Raw genomic sequence first — 16,317 nt, 5'->3', positions numbered from 1 at the left:
TTCCTTTATTTTAATTCAACATTTTTTATATTATTAAGGTAGTCCAGATATGCTCCATTAATTAAAAAAATCTGGGAAAAAATAGGAAAATACAAAGACCAATATAACTATCAGCTATAAACCCACTGATCATATGTTCACATTCTAACGTATTTACCTCAATCTTGCTTCTCTACAATATTTTTACATAGTTGAAAATGTGTTTCTGCTTCTTTTATTTAGCATTAATACTAATAATATTTCCATAAACATCATTTTATTGATAGTATTCCTTTATATAAATATACCACCATGGGCTTAGCCGTACTAATAATTAGGCTTATAACATTGTGGTTTTTTTTTAAATTATCTTTATTTCTGAAAGTATTACAGATATTCCCTTTTTGTCTCTCCATTGACCCCCTCGACCCCCCTTTTATCCCCCCACCCCGGCCTTTGCCACACTATTGTCTGTGTCCATGGGTTATGCATATATACATGTAAGTTCAATTTCTTATAACATTTATTTTTAATAAATTATTCTTTTTAAAAATCATGCTCATTTCAGGAAATTTAAAAAATACCAAAAAGCACAAAGAAGACAAGATAAATTGGAGGTTAAATTTTTTAGTCTGACTGTGGTGATTTAAAAATTGAAGAAAATATATTGATAACGGCCATTTAATGGAGATCCATGAGATGGCAGACACCATGCAATCATATTTCTAATATTTCCAATCCCCACTCAACAACACAAAGAGGTCAACTTATTATAATCACCACTTTATAGGTTCAGAGGTCATAGGACTAGTCAATGGTAAATACAGATTTTGAATAGATGTGTTTAACCCAAAGCTTGTTTACTCTGGACTATATCACACTGCCCTCCTCATCATCACCTCTACTTTACCACCACTTCTTCCACCACTATCACCATTTCTGTCATCACACTTCCAACACCACCTCCACCACCTCCACTCCACCATCATCTCCACCACAACCACCTCACCACCAGCTCCATCATATCTACCCCCATTTCTATCATCACCACTTCCAACACGATCACCTCTGCCACCCTCTCCACCACCTCCACCACCATCACCTTCACTATCACCTCCACTACCAGTTCCAACTCTGCACCACCACCTCCATCATCACCACTTGGACCACAACCTCCACCTCCACCTTCACCACCATATTCTCATCATCTTTTTTCATCTCTTCCCACTTTCATATTCTCCTCCTCTCCTGCTTCACTCTGACCTTCTCCAACCTGCATTTCCTTAAGTTCTTAGGCCCCAGAGATGAAGCAAAGGCTATCCTACCACACTAATTTCATGAACAATCCCAATCATTCATTCATTCATTCAACAAATACCAACTGAGAGCATACTCTGTGGCAGGCACTGTTCTGAGGGCTGAGAGTACAGTAATTCCCCAACGTGCAGGATCTTTTCCAACCCCAAAAAACTTATTTTTTTAGGATTTGCTCTCACACACCACTTGCCATGGTAACCTGCTTGCAAACTGTCAGCCTGTGCTTGGGTTGCCAGCTCGCACTGCCTAGCCTCCACGCTGGATGGAAAGCAGAAGTGAGCTGTTCAAGAAGGATACGCGAGTCAAAAAGAAAGTCTCAGGCAATAGTCATGAAGTAATTTCTTATCGCTCATTGCCACAGCGAGCCACCACAGGAAAGAGCTTCCTGTTTTCATACTGAGATGATGAGTATTTGCTTAATGCAGCTTGCCTGCAATAGTCTGTACATGAACCCTCTCCAGAAAAGACACTGGGGTATAAAGGAAGAAAAAAATGGGTATTTTAAAAACACATTAAAGAATGAGTACATCAACAAATGCACAAACTGAAGTCCTTTTCTTCATCACTTGCCTGATGTGAGCAGGAGGGGACCTGTGTTCTTTCTGTTTGTTTTCTGTGTAAAGTAAATATCTATAGAGGAATCAGACACTATGCATGATGGTACAATGCCTAGGACAGTATTAGGGACACACAGAAACTAATAAAATCCACTACTATTATAAAGGATGCATGCCTTCATGGGTTATAACCCTGACTCCCACAGTTAAATTTTTGTCACATGTACACAAGCAAAATAAACACTCCAGGTGCCCTGGGCAAACAAAAGCCAACATCACCTAAGTTTTATTTTCATCAAGAGATATTTTGTCAAGCCTGTGACTTTTATCTGAAAGCGAAAATCCCCGCCAGCTGCCTACAGACAAAGGGGGAGTCTCCCCAAAGAGGACACTTTCTCAAAGGAGGGCGGCCACAGAGTGTCACCCCAAATGAACTCCCCGGGACCCAAACAGATGCTGCATTGTTCTTTCTAAATCAAACCCAGGGTCTGCAGTCCCAGCAGCCATGGACACAGCATCCTTTTAAGAAACAGAGGAAAGCAGGGTGAGCACACAATTCTCTCCCTCAGGCCTCTCAGAGACTGGAAGCGTGCCCTTCGCCCTCGACTCCACAGCGGCAGGTTTATAAAGAGCTGCACCCACATCACATCCCCGGAGTCACATTGTAGAACTCACGGCTCTGCAGAGTGCGAGGGTACCAACTGTCTTATCATCTTGAAATGCCAAGCAGTGACTTCTCATATACCGGCCAAGAAGTGATTTTACTTACATGCAAAACAAAGCCAGTAAATCCCAGAGCTGGCTCTTGCTCCCTGGAGTCAGAAAACTCATAATCCTCTGAGGCAAAGGTTGAGGGTTCCACTCTGAGCAGCCACACCTCTAGAGGCTCCGAGTACACAGGACTGCCATCGGTAGCAGACCAGAGAGTACAGCTCTTTCGAAAGAAGGGGAAGTGCCATCTCCACTTCCCCAATTGTATTGTCCTTCCTCCTTATTGTTACTGAACCTGACCTTGATCCCAAGATGCAGGACGTAATCCATGCAAAGCAGGCACGTCCCATCTGTCTGACTGCCTTGGTCACTACACACGACCCAGTGTGTGTTCATTACCAGGACACGTGTATGGAGCGTTGCATGGTTTTGCTTTCCTGTCTTGCAGGCAAAGGTGTTCGCTCCCAGGCACGGAGGGTGAGGTCATTTGCAGAGCTGTTCTCGGTGTGTTTCGTTGAAATGCCACCTTTTTATCATCAACCTCTTGTAAGCCTAGAATCTGGAAGGTGGCTGAAGCCATTTCAATAAAAAGAACGACTTTTCACCCAACGACAAGCATGAGAAAGTCTCAAAACAAGCCGAGGTAGACTTTTCTCAAGGAGTTGCGTCACGTTAATCATTATCCCATTCGGATCAGAATTCCCAGCACTGGCTTTTTCCTCTTCATGCTCAATGAACCTGCTCTTTCCTAAGAGTGACCAGACAGGGCTTCCTGGCCTGTAGCCCCCACCAACCCCACCCGGTAGAAAAGCAGATCCCTCCTTTGTAAAATGAACTGCTTGGGCCAGGGCAAATGGAAGGTGTGTTTCCTGGTCTCCAACATCTGGGGGTAAAGAGAAAGGGTCACTCTGGGTAGAGAAGTAAATAGCTCAGTTGACTTCAGATCTTCCTAATTTGAAGATGTGCTGACAACAGCTGACAGAAACCAGTGGCACTTGATTGGCAGTTTACCTGGCAATAGATGTAAGGGCAGCATTTTCCAAAGCAAAGGGAAAATCCTTTGTAGGCCATGTTTTGTGCCTCTGCTCTTCCAGACGTTTTGAAATTTACCGATTAAACAGAGCCTACCTCCCAACATACCCCATACCTCACCATCCCCGTGTCAATGACGAGTGGGCTAAAAATAAATAATGCCACTGGGGAGCAGAGAAAGAGACTCCACAACGAAATTCCTGTTTGGTAAAAGCTTTCCTTTGGAGAATAGATAATAGTTTAAAAACGATTTCAGTCTCTGGTCTCACACTTCCTCTCATTTCCTTGAGATTCATTTCATGAGAAGATAAGAATGAAATTAAATCCGTGGACGAGTGAAAGGGTTAAAAGAAGGTGGGGGGCATTTTGACGAGGAATGAGATGCAAGGTCCCTCAGTGGCTTCTTGATTGGGTCAACGTCTATCCCTGGGAAAGGCTGTCTCCTCTTGTCCCCACACGGAGGAGTCGTCCCAAAGTCCGAGATGGTATCAAAGGTATTCTGTGACATTAAGCGCAGGGCCTTGTTTCTCATCAGGCTTTTAGATGCCATCTTCAAAGACATCCCCAGGGGGCATGTAATTTACAATGATGGGGCCAGGATTGGAGCCACTTAAATTCCCCGAGCATCACCACCTGATTTATAGAAGCGGAATAATCCTCAAGGTGTCTGGACTTGCAGTTCAAGGTGAACTGATCACAGATTCTTTTTTTTTTTTTTTTTTTTTTTGCTCCCTTCCCCACTCCCAAGACTCCATTGAAATGATAGGAAAAGTGTAAAAACTATATAAACCCGCAATAACAGAAGTAAAGTTGGAAGGAGAAAATTAGAGCTCGAGAGATATTGACAGGTTTCTGGAAGATGGATGACGGGGGAGGAGTAAGAGATGAAGGACAGCAGAGAGCCACAGCATTCCATCAGTGAGAAGGACACCTTGGTGGAGAACCTGGTCCTGCCCCTTCACAGCCATTTCGCCCCAAGCAACCTTATGGAGGACACTTCTCTAAATAAACGGAAACTGTCCAGAAAGTTCCATTGGAGAGCACTGGAAAATTTGGGAGTAGAAGGAGAGGTTGAAGGTGAGGAGTCTGGAGATATTGCATTGACAAGCAGCCGAGAGTAAGTGTATCGTTTCCAAGGTCACCCAAGTAACTGACAGCACTAAACTGAAGATCCTCTATAATAAAAGGCTAATATACTAAGTGTCTTTTGCCCGGTCGTCTGTTCAACCAATCAAAGCGTAATATGCTAATGATATGCTAAGGCTGCTCAACAGCTTGCTATGATGTACACTGACCACCAGGGGGCAGATGCTCTGACCGGTGGGTTAGCTTGCTGCTGGGGTCCAGCTGATCTGGACTGAGTGAGACGAGCTGGACACGCCCTGGAGCCCTCCTGCGGTCTCTCCCCAGCCTGGCCTGTGCCCTCTCGCAACCCAGGACCCCTCAGGGGATGTCAGAGAGCTGGTTTTGGCCCAATCCCGCAGGCCAGGCTGAGGGACCCCACTGGTGCATGAATTCGTGCACTGGGCCTCTAGTTTAATTATAATGGGAGTAGGATGGAGCTGAGGGAGTTCTCAGGGGAGCACAACCTCATCTCTTGTTCCTGGGGTCAATAGCTAATGTCAGAAATTGACAAAGAAAGAAGAGCGTGAACACGGTGCATGGAAATGACAAGGATTCAAAACAGAAGAACTAAGTGGGAAGCTGTGAGCAGGTTGGGGTGCAGAGGGTGGCCCAGGAGAGCTGCTTTCCCTTAGCTCCCCTGCCTGGATCACCCAGCCCCCAGCTGCCCATCCTTCAAGGTTTAACCCACAAGTCACTTCCTTGGAGAAGCATTCCCCAAGGCAGAGGCTGAGCTACTCCGCGCTGTGCTCACACAGTCTTCCGTACATACCTCTATGCAAACATTATCAAATTCTGTTATAATTATAAGCACAGGCCTCTTGTGCCTTCTCAAGTCCCTGACCTTAGAAGGATCCCTGCTTGGTTTAAGACTCTGATATTACCTTTCTGAAATGTTTACTCTGTGGAGGAGTGCCCCATATTTGCATTTTGAACTTGGCCCTGCAACTTGGGCAGCTGCCCTGCTTGTACGTTTGGCTCCTAACTAGACTATCAGCTCTGGGAAAGCGGGGGTAAGTCATTTTCTAAATTTGTACCCTGATGAACTAGTACAAGGCCCTCAGGAAATGACCCTTTGCCTAACTGATACTTACATATACTTTACTTGTGAGGGCTATAATTTTATGCTCTAAGATCCAGGAACATAATTCATCCTCCAGGAAAGCTATGATTTGGGGCATACCAGGAGCCCCTCAACACCATCCATACGACATCTCTGATTCTTTCTCCGACACCTGCCATGCCATCATTACAGTTTTATTCCTATTTTTAAGGTATTTTATTGTCTTGCATTGTCATTTCTTCTAAGAGAGACAGACCTTAAGTTTCACTAGTGAACCTTAGCTCAGATGAATTTGTCAGATCCTTTAAACTCAGATAGAACCAACCCTCTCAGAAGCAAGAGATTCATTTTAAGTTCATACTCTGAACACGTACCACACCGCTGTGCTACGGATTTGGGACGATGTCGGCAAAACATGGATACAAATAACTCAAGTCGTTTTCTGAGCCTCAGCCAGTGCAAATCAGTGACGTGAACATTTTCATGTTATACATGAAAATATATCAATACTCAAGATTTTTTCTTGAGAAATATATATTGTCTCCAACACATGGAACATCCATCCTCTCTAACTTATGCCTGAAACATTTTTCACCTGGTCCACTAATCCATATAAAAACTCTACCTGGCCCTAACCGGTTTGGCTCAGTAGAGAGAGTGTCGGCCTGCGGGATGAAGGGTCCCGGGTTCGACCGGTCAAGGGCATGTACCTTGGTTGCGGGCACATCCCCAGGAGGAGGTGTGCAAGAGGCAGCTGACCGATGTTTCTCTCTCATCGATGTTTCTAACTCTCTATCCCTTCCCCTTCCTCTCTGTAAAAAAATCAATATATTTTTTTTAAAAACCCTACCTGCTTCTCTACCATTCAGTGTACTTATGGAATGTATTTCCTGAGTGGTGATGAGCAGGACACTGTGCCAGAACCTGAGGGCTGTGTAGTTGGGATGGGAGAAGAGCTCCAAGACCCAAAGGACAAGGAGAACAGGAGGCAGGACAGGGTAGATGACGTGGGCCTGACGCCAAACAGGGCTGTGAGAGGTCAGGGGTGGGAGGGAAGAAGCTGGTTGCACCTGCTTGGACCAGCTCCACAGAGGAGACAGCATATGCTCCGGCCCTGGAAGCACACGTGAAATATTGACAGGAGAGGGGAGGCAGGGGATGACAGACCACACCGTGAGAGATGGTTCACGAGATCAGCCAGTTGGTGAGCAGCTCAGTGGTTCTCCCTGAACTCGTACCGCCCTCTAAGGGACATTTTGAAGATACTGACTCTGACTTTCTACCTCCCTGTTGGACCCTTGTGATTGCATTGGGCCCACCAGAATAATCCAAAATGATCCCCCCATTTCAAAATCCTGAACTTAATCGCATCCGCCAAGTCTCTCTGCCATGTAAAACAACATAGTCACGGGTTTGAGGGATTAGACCATGGACATCTTTGGGGGGCCATTACTCAGCCTCCCAACAATACACTGGGTTAGACTTTCTTCTCACCTAATTACAACAGTAATACACACCTGCTTGTATATCCCATGAGTAGCTTGACCTCATCCAGAATGTGAGCTATGATATGCCCTCCACATCCTTAGTTCAGTTAAAGACACCAGCTGAGTGAGCCAGAGTAGCGGGGGGACATTAGATTTTCTAGAACCTTCTCTACCCTCACAGGTAAGTCACTGAATTTTATCACTTTAACCTTACATCTAATATTCCTCAGACCCATGTCCTCCTTCCAACCCTGCCAGCTCCCTCCATCTTCAGAACTCATCCTCAGCAGAGTGGCGAGACCTTTCTGACCAGTCTCCTGACCCCGGAGTGGATCTCCCGAAGCCATCCTCCGAGATTCTAAGTGACCTGCACAGGGACCCTCTAGAGCATTTGCTGAAATATTTGTTGAAAAGAACCAGTAATGATAGATATTGAATTTGGAGGAGAAAAAAAATAGTTAGACAACAGATTCTAGATCTGCTCCCTCAGTCCTTGTTTGCCAGGCATTATGTTGATTGGATTTCACCTGCTTCCACCACATGTGTCAGTTTTGCAAGGAAGCCCATCTCTCTGGTCAGTTAGTTCACATGTAATCCACACGAGTCATGTTGATGATATTTGCCACAATTCAGAAGGTAAATCACGGGAGTTTGTCATTGACTTCTCAGTCTGGACTAAACTGATCTCTGCCCCCAAGTGGTGAATGCTGTCATTGGAGCAGCAAGCCCATGGCACAGCGGCCTCTTCCTTCATTCCTTCTGGCATAGCCTCGGATGCAGAGGGCAGGCCACAAAATTGATCTCAAACCTTCCTTGGCCCAAGCAGGAGCTAAGGTGGAGAACAGCACTTTGCAGGATTTTTAATAAAGAAGGGGGGGGGAAATAGTTGTGAAATTGAAATTTTTTTCCCCTTCTACTTCCCATATTCAACTTTGCAAAACACAATGAGACCTTGTACACTTGACATTAAAGGGAATATGACAATCTGGAAGGTGATTTTCAAGGTAACTCAAGCCTGTGTCCTTAAGGATTAAAACTTATTTTTACAATTTAACCATATATAATGGGCATGTACAGATGCAGTAGAAGTTAGAACAAAACGATGTGCATGTCTGTCTGGGTGCTGAGAGACTGGCTCATGCTGGATCCCCGGGGAAATTCACCACGTCCAGGGTCAGGCCCAGCCTTGCAGGCACGAAGATTCCATTCTGCCCCTGCCTCGGGGTTCTTTTTCCCACAGGGATGCCGACTTGTCCTAAGTAAGCCCTGGTACTAGGTATATATCAGCTTTACTATTGTTTTTCTTTCCCTATACACTTATCTGACAGAGCATTCGATGTTTTGACAGAAGTTTTCCAATTTCACAGAATGGTAACTTTTCCCACTGATTATTAAGGCCACTTTACAAAGTGCCAGCTTACATGGTCATATATATGAATAGAGAGGACTGTCTACTCTATTTTCAATGGGAACATGAATTCCAGGTGTCGATGTAAGACACATCCAAACCTGCATAGAATTTTTGTAAGATTTTATTTGAGCTGAAACTGATGAGAGTCGCTGGGAAGCAAGATCTCAAATGCTCTGAGACTAATCTTTGTGCAGTTGCTTTTCTGCATTTGACATTAAAGAGGGAATGTGAGGACCATTACATGGAGGTGGGAGAAAGCAGGGCGGGGATGGGTTACAGGACAGTTAACAAGATCATGTGCTCCGATGAGGGTGGTTACACTTAGTTCAAAGGTGTGTTAACCTCGAGGCATAGAAACAATGGAGAGGGCTTGCTGAAGGCAAAGATAAACCTTTTACTAAAAAGGTTATATGCCTGGGGCGTGACTACCACCAGGTACGCCCAGTTAGGAATTTATGATCAGATCCCCCTGTGGATAGAGCCCTTTTTCATCTACACAGGGTTTTGACTGCTTTTTGCTCAAAGCCCTGGTATGTGTGCTCTTAAGGAGAATTGCCAAGGTGACATCACCTTACCTCCTGCCCGCCTTCCATTGCCCTGTGTCCCCCGAAAAGAATAAAAATGAATGGGTCTAGTAGCATCACCCTTTGGCTTGAACAGCACATACATTCACACTGTCAAACGAAGATGAATGCCTCTTTATCAGGGATCATATAAGGGAAACTTTCAGTAGCCACCCCATCGGGATTACCTGCAATTCAAAAATGATTTCTGGCCCTAGCTCGTTTGGCTCTGTGGATAGAGCATCGGCCCAAGGACTGAAGGGTCCTGGTTTTGATTCTGGTCAAGGGCCTGTACCTTGGTTGCAGGCTCAATCCCCGGCCCTGGTTGGGGTGCGTGCGGGAGGCAACCAATCAATATGTCTCTTTCACATCAATGTTTCTCTCTGTCTATCCCCCTCCACTCTCTCTAAAAAAATTTTTTTAAAAAAATTAAAAATTTAAAAATCAATGGAAAAATATCCTCGGTTCGGGATTAACAAAAAAACAAACAATTTCTAAAAGTCTGGGTGTTCCCTACGGCAAGCATCTTTCCCCACAGCAAGCTGGATATACTGAGAATGTAGCTGCTCTTTTCATGGCAGTTTTCAGCCTCAGAATAAAGAATATGCAGAATGTCTTCCCTCTGTCTAGTATCACATATTACATTTTGAACTTGTGCTACTTCTATGCTGAATAACTAGCTACACACTCAAAAGCCTTGCTCCCTCACAGCCCACCCTATTCGGTCACTTCCCCCCTCGGAATGCTTCCCCACCCCCACGATCAGATTCCTAACTCAGAGACCTGTCTATCTCTATACCCTTAGTCTCTGCCTCAGTGCCTATCAAATAGCACGTGCTCAGTAGGCTCTGTTTTGAATAACTGAGTAAATGAGTGAATCCTCCGTCTCACCTCCAGCAACTCCTCCACCAACTGGGTCATGGACCAGACACTCCCTCCTTAGCAGCTTGTGCCTCTGTATCTTTGTTCTGATCAACACTTGGTTATCTTTCAAAAGTAAGTTGAAAGCATTACTCTTCTTTTGGAAAAAAAAAAATCCTCTACTGGGTCCTTAATAAAGTTTTAATTCCTCAGTTAGCTTTCTTTGTTTATCATTCCTTCATTCCACGGGGAGTTATCACTCATCAAGCATGCTCTGAACAAGTTGGTGGCCCTGTTCTCAAAGACCAGCTGACAGACACCCACAGCTCATTAGGACACAATTCCGGGAGTGCGGTGACAGAGATGTGCGGTGACAGAGATGTGCGTGGTGTATTTTGATAGCAGAGGAGTGAGGCCCCTAATCCATCTTGAGAATGAAGGGAAAGAAAAGTTTTCCCTGAGAAGGCAATGGCTTGTACTGTCTCAAAAAGGAGTAAGAATCCACCCAGCAAGGAAAACAGATTGTCTTGTCTTACCTATTTTTCCATTTTGCTTTAAATAAAACTGCTAAAATATATGCAAACGACATGTAAGCAATGATACCAACACAATCCGCCCTACAACGTAAGAACTAGACTATCACAATATCCTTGAAGCTGCCGGGAGTTCCTGCTTGGTCCCACCTCCTCCCTTTCCCCCAAGCCTCTTCCGAAGAGGGTGTGTGTTTTCATTCGCTGAGAGTTAGGTGACTCCTTAGGCCACCTTCACCTCCTCTGAGTCCTAATGAGTGAGACTTTGTCTTCTCTGGGCAAGACTTAGGCTCCACATCCCAGGGCTGACGGAAAAAATTGCCCTCAGAAACACTTTCCTTCGTTTTTGTTTTTTGTTTTTTAATCCTCACCCAAGGTATGTTTTTATTGATTTGAGAGAGAGAGAGAGAAACAATGATCAATTCTCCTGGATCGACCCTGCAACCTAGGTATGTACCCTGACTGAGAATCAAACCCACAATGTTTGGTGTATGGGATGATGCTCCAATGAATTGAGCCACCCAGCCAGGGGCCTGTCCATTTTTTACTCACTGATGGAAGTTCCATACAATCTAAGAAATCCAGCAATGCCTTATAAAACATCTTCGCTGTGATTAATATGGGATTTCATTGTAGTGTAGCAGGAGGGTTCTTCGTTGTACCTAGTAGTTCAAACTGCTGGGAGCAGAAGTCTGTGGTTTCCTAATTCTTGCCTCTGGTCTTGCAATAGCATCTCCCTTCCTTGCTATAGTCTAAGGAAGGATTACAACAGATCTTATTTCAAGTGCTTCTACCCATGACAGTTTCAAATAGTTGTAGTGGTTCCCTGAAATTCTGTCTTGAAGAAGATGAGACTTTTTTTCTAAACTCTTCAGGAATGCACGCTCAGTTTCTACCACGAGTAGGCATGAGATGAGTGACAGCCTACCAAGAATTTAGCCTTGACAGCCTGAGACCCAACCTCTGCATTTTTCAGGTGAATGTATATTGCTTGGTATGTTCCTCTTCGAGGATTTGTTGCATCTACCCTCTGAGCCCCAGCCACTGATAAAGTTGTAGGAATTTTAAAAACAAACATTATCTTTTCCTACCCCATTTCTTATCTCACCCTTTATTCATTCGCACTCTACTGTAACTCATGCGCTGCTTACAAATCAGCCTCCCCACACTCGGGCTCCTTGAATTGCCTCGATTTCCTAAATCCTAGCGAAAATTATGTAGTAAAGAATCACTTTGTTCTTTGAACTTGAGTCCCATCTCATATCCTATTCTGATCATTCTTAATGACTAATTCTTACTCCTAGTTAATAACCATCTCTTGGTATATTAGTAGCAGTTGTGTAACAAATCCTCTAAAATTTAATAAATAAACATTTATCTCCTTACCTTGTTTCTATTAGTCAGAAATTTGGGGAGGGATCCAAGATGGCAGTGGAATAGGTGGAAGTTACACTCACTTCCTCCCATGACCACACTGGAATTAAAACTAAAATATAGAACAATCGACCTGAATAACTACCTGAAAACTAGCTGAACAGAAGTCTTAGAACCAAGGATTTACAGAAGCAGCCACATCAAGACTGCCAGGAAGGCCAGAGACACGAAAAGGACTGCTGGCTCCGTACCCACATGCAGCAGCTGAGAATCTAAAGGGGTATCTCAGCTGCAAAGGTTCCCCCTGAGTAGTGGGGGGTCTCAACCCCATGCCAGGCTCCCCAGCCCAGAGCACCCGGTCAGGGAAGAGGCGCCCACATAATATCTGGTTGTGAAAAATCAGCAGGGATTCTGTCCGCCTGCCCTGGAGAGACAAGAATCTGCTAGAAACCCAGGCACCATCTTAAAGGGTCAACACACAAAACCTTGTTCACAGCCACTCACCCTGGGCTTCGGTTGAGAGAGGGCAGAGCAGTCTAGAGTCCTGTGTGGAGAGACTGGGGTCGGTGACTCCAGGGAGAGAACCGAAGGGACAGCCATCAGCGTTCCGGTGCTAAGTCCCTCTCCCACACCGCAGATGCCATCTTTCTTGGGTTGATCACTCCTCTCCATGTGGCATCGGCCTGGGGGAATGCAATAGCCCCACCCTCCGGACTCACTGTCGGCCTGCCCTGCAGCGCTCAAGCCCGGAGGAGCAGTCAGCTGCCTGTGCCTGGGGTATGGAGGTATGGGCAGACTCAGGGAATGTCAGAGGCTGAGTTGTGTGGCTCTGGGGCGGAGGCCATTCCCCCCACCCTCCCTGAGCCTGATTGGTGCCTCCACATCATGGGAGATCCACTAGCCCCACCCTCATGACTCCCAGCAGCTTTCGATCTCCAGGAGATCTGGGCAGAATCCAGGACAAACTGAGTTGTGTGGTTGTATGACAGGGGCCATTTTTCACTTGCACACCAGACCAGTACAGAGTTATCCCTTTGCACGGCCAAATCTTGGTCATTTTGGGCCTGATCCACTCTGCTGCCCTTCCCCCATGACTCCCTGACAGCTCATCAGCCCACCACAAAGGTCTGAGGGCACTCAGCGGGTGGCAGCTAGCCTTGGTGTACCCTGGGACTTAGGCTGAGTGACCTCAGGCCCAGCACTGGCACCGAGTTGAGTTTAAATCTGTATCATTCTGGGAACACCACTTGCCCCTACCTGGTGTCTCACTGAGAGCCTACCTCACGTGCTCACATACCGCCAGAGCTCTTTCCGTGCCTGAGCCTAACAGGCAGCCAGCACATGGAAGCATGTGGAAGCAGATCTCAGGGTGCCTGGGGCTATTTCTGACCTGTTCCTGGGCTCAGTGCTGGGGGAAGCCAGCCTTGGTGCACAGCTTGGCCTTTCCCACACACTCCCAGGCCAGCAGAGGCAGCCACAAACTGGGCATCACTTTGTAGCTCCAAACAGATTTCCCAGGGCTCACAAGCAGCACCTGAAATTGACCTGCACCAGAGTCCCTCTGAAGAGGCCCCAGAACCAACACACCCAGTTAATACACTCACAGCATCAGGGCAGGATCCAGTCAGCATCACAAGCAGCACATCCAAAGGGAGCTCTCAGCAGGCACCAGACCCCGCTGAGGCAAATCCCACCTCATGTGCTCAGCACCTGCATAGCAGCTTGTGGTCAGGGTTGATCCTCACAGTTAACAACCCTGAGGGTGGACTCCATGCACTGAAGGGCCAACAGCAATCAAGACCCAATAACAATAAGAGGGCTCATATAACTCACACAAAGGGCATTTTCTGGAGCACCCAGCTCAGGTGATCAAGGAGGCTGTGCCACTGGGTCCTACAGAAAATTCACTACGAAAGGCCATCCTACTAAGATTGGGAGACATAGCAGATCTACCAACTACACAGAAACAAACACAGAGAGGCAGCCAAAATGGGGAGACAAAGAAATAGGCCCCAAATGAAAGAACAGAAGAAATCTCCAAAAAAAAAAAAAAAGAACTAAATGAAATGGAGGCAAGCAATCCACCAGAAACAGTCTCATAGATACAGAGAACAGACTGGTGGTTGCTAGAGCGGAGGGGGCTTGGGGGACTGGGTATAAAAGATGAAGGAATTGAAAAGTACAGATTGGTCGCTACAAAATATTCATAGGGTTGTAAAGTACAGAGTAGGAAATATAGTCAATAGTATTATAATAATTCTCTATGGTGCCAGTCAGGTACTGGAAGTATCAGGGGAACACTTTGTAAATCTAACAATTATGTTTTATGCCTGAAACAAATATAAAATAATATTGAAAGTAAACTGTAATTGAAAAAACAATTTTAAGAAAAAAAAACATTTGGAAAAACGAAGCAAGAAAAAGTAATTTACATAAAGGTGAAAGAATATCATCTGTGGAAAAAGAGAAAATTATAGAAAAATTAAATGTGAATACATTAATTATGTAAAGAACTCAACAAATAGTCAAATTACAATAAAATGATGGATATGCAAACCATGCATTATTAAATTCTTAAACTTAGAAGAAGAATACAATTCATTGAGTTCCTCCAAAATCCTACATAATAAAAAGGCAATATGCAAATTGCATCACTCCGCTACGCCCACGATTGGGCCGGCTGGAGGCACGGGGGGCGGGACTCAGGGTGGCCGATTGGCTGGCGGTAGGAGCGGGGGGCGGGGACTCGCGAGTCCCTGACTCCCGTTCCTCCCACCGGCCGTTAGGCCAACGCTGCGGAAGGACCCATGGGGCTGGCAGAAGACGCTGGTGGTGGCTGATAGAGTGGCTGCTGGCAGCAGTTTTCCACCAGCACCAGTTTTCCTCTGGCCACCCACCGATCGGAGCGCCTCCTGGATCGGAGTTCCTCTCGGGGTAGCCGATCGCGCTGGCGGGAGGCGCTCCGATCGGCGGGTGGCCAGAGGTAAACTGCTGCTGGCGGAAAACTGGTGCCGGCAGCCAGGTGAAAGTCTATTGCACGAAACTTCGTGCAACGGGTTTCTAGTAAATAAATAAAATAAAATGGTGCCCCAGAAAAAAAAAATAGGGGGTGGGTGGTCTGTTGGGTGGGTCAGGGTCTTATGTCAGGATGTTGCCTGGGGCTGCAGTCATTAGTAGAGGATCCACTTCCATGTTGGCTCACTCCCATGGACAGCAAGTCAATGTTGAGTGCTGCAGGGAACCTCCAGGTCTTGGCACATGGACCTCTGCATGGGACTGCCTGAGTGTTCTCACACATGGCAGCTATCTTCCCCCAGGTTACGTGATCCAAGAGAGACCAAGCTGGAAGCCTCGATACCTTCTATGACCTACCTCAAAAGTCACATGCTGTCATTTGCACAGTATCACTAATGGTATCACAGGCCATGTCTATTCAGTGTGGAGGAAATCACACAGGGATGAACACTTGGTGATAGAGCATTGGAGGTCTTCCTGTAGGCTGACTACTATGCCTAGTACATATTTTCCTTTAAAGGGGTAGAAAGCCAAACTTCCCCAAAATGTGATAGTCTGTAAACTATCCCAATGTGCTGAGCAAAGAGCACATTGTAAAGAGCAAAAGTAAGCATTTTCACTTCCTGGGCAAAAGAAAATAATTTCACATTCTTGTAAGAAATCTCATGGCTTTGGGGTGTACCACTTTACATCTCTTTGGAGATTCCAAAGATGAAATTACACTTCGTGACTCAAGAGTGAGGAGCAGCAGAGTCGCCAAAACAATGGGGCCATGGCAGAAAGTTGTTACTCAGAAGTTCCTAACCATTCCTCTTGAGAGTCATTAGGGTTAGTTCTTTTCCAAAAAAATAATAAGCTCCACTCAATGAAAAATTTTCTTGCCCTTCTACAGCTGACAGTAACTGTCATCATAAAACAAGGGTAGACTACATTTTTATTTTTGTTTTGTTTGCTCTCTGGAATGCTTGATATGATAGCACAGAGTGTCTGGAATTTCCTTACAATCTTCTAAGGGGGTAGAAAGCCATATGTCTAATTATAAAACAATGCTAGCCTTGTCATTGCTAGGTTAGCAAGCCAAAAATCTGGGAAAGTTCAACAAAGCAGTGGTTTAAAAATATTTATATACAGTAAAACTTTGTTTAGTTGCCAAACACCTGAAGAACGGGTGGATTTTTCCACAAGGTTCATCAACATCACCAAGTAATATTTTCTAAGCCCTCTCCTTCTCTTGAATAATCAAATTCAAGAGACAATTATGACTGAATCTCTCACTGACCATGCCAGACATTTTT

At 45.4% G+C, this 16,317-nt stretch overlaps 1 protein-coding gene across 2 annotated transcripts in view; it reads right to left on the bottom strand.

Moving 5' to 3' along the window:
• The window catches only part of IPCEF1 (interaction protein for cytohesin exchange factors 1), a 135,952-nt gene extending 132,783 nt beyond the window's left edge, over positions 1-3,169 (bottom strand). For both annotated transcript variants that reach the window (XM_079780690.1, XM_079780687.1), the window contains exon 1: positions 2,623-3,169. The gene's annotated coding sequence lies outside the window, so the exon portion shown is untranslated. The remainder of the gene's footprint in view (positions 1-2,622) is intronic.
• Between the last annotated feature and the right edge of the window lie 13,148 nt (positions 3,170-16,317).

This window comes from Cnephaeus nilssonii, assembly GCF_951640355.1.
Source record: "Cnephaeus nilssonii genome assembly, chromosome: 9".
Classification (NCBI taxonomy): domain Eukaryota; kingdom Metazoa; phylum Chordata; class Mammalia; order Chiroptera; family Vespertilionidae; genus Cnephaeus; species Cnephaeus nilssonii.
Note: the sequence above shows the minus strand (reverse complement) of the source record. Positions and strands in the feature narration are given on the sequence as shown.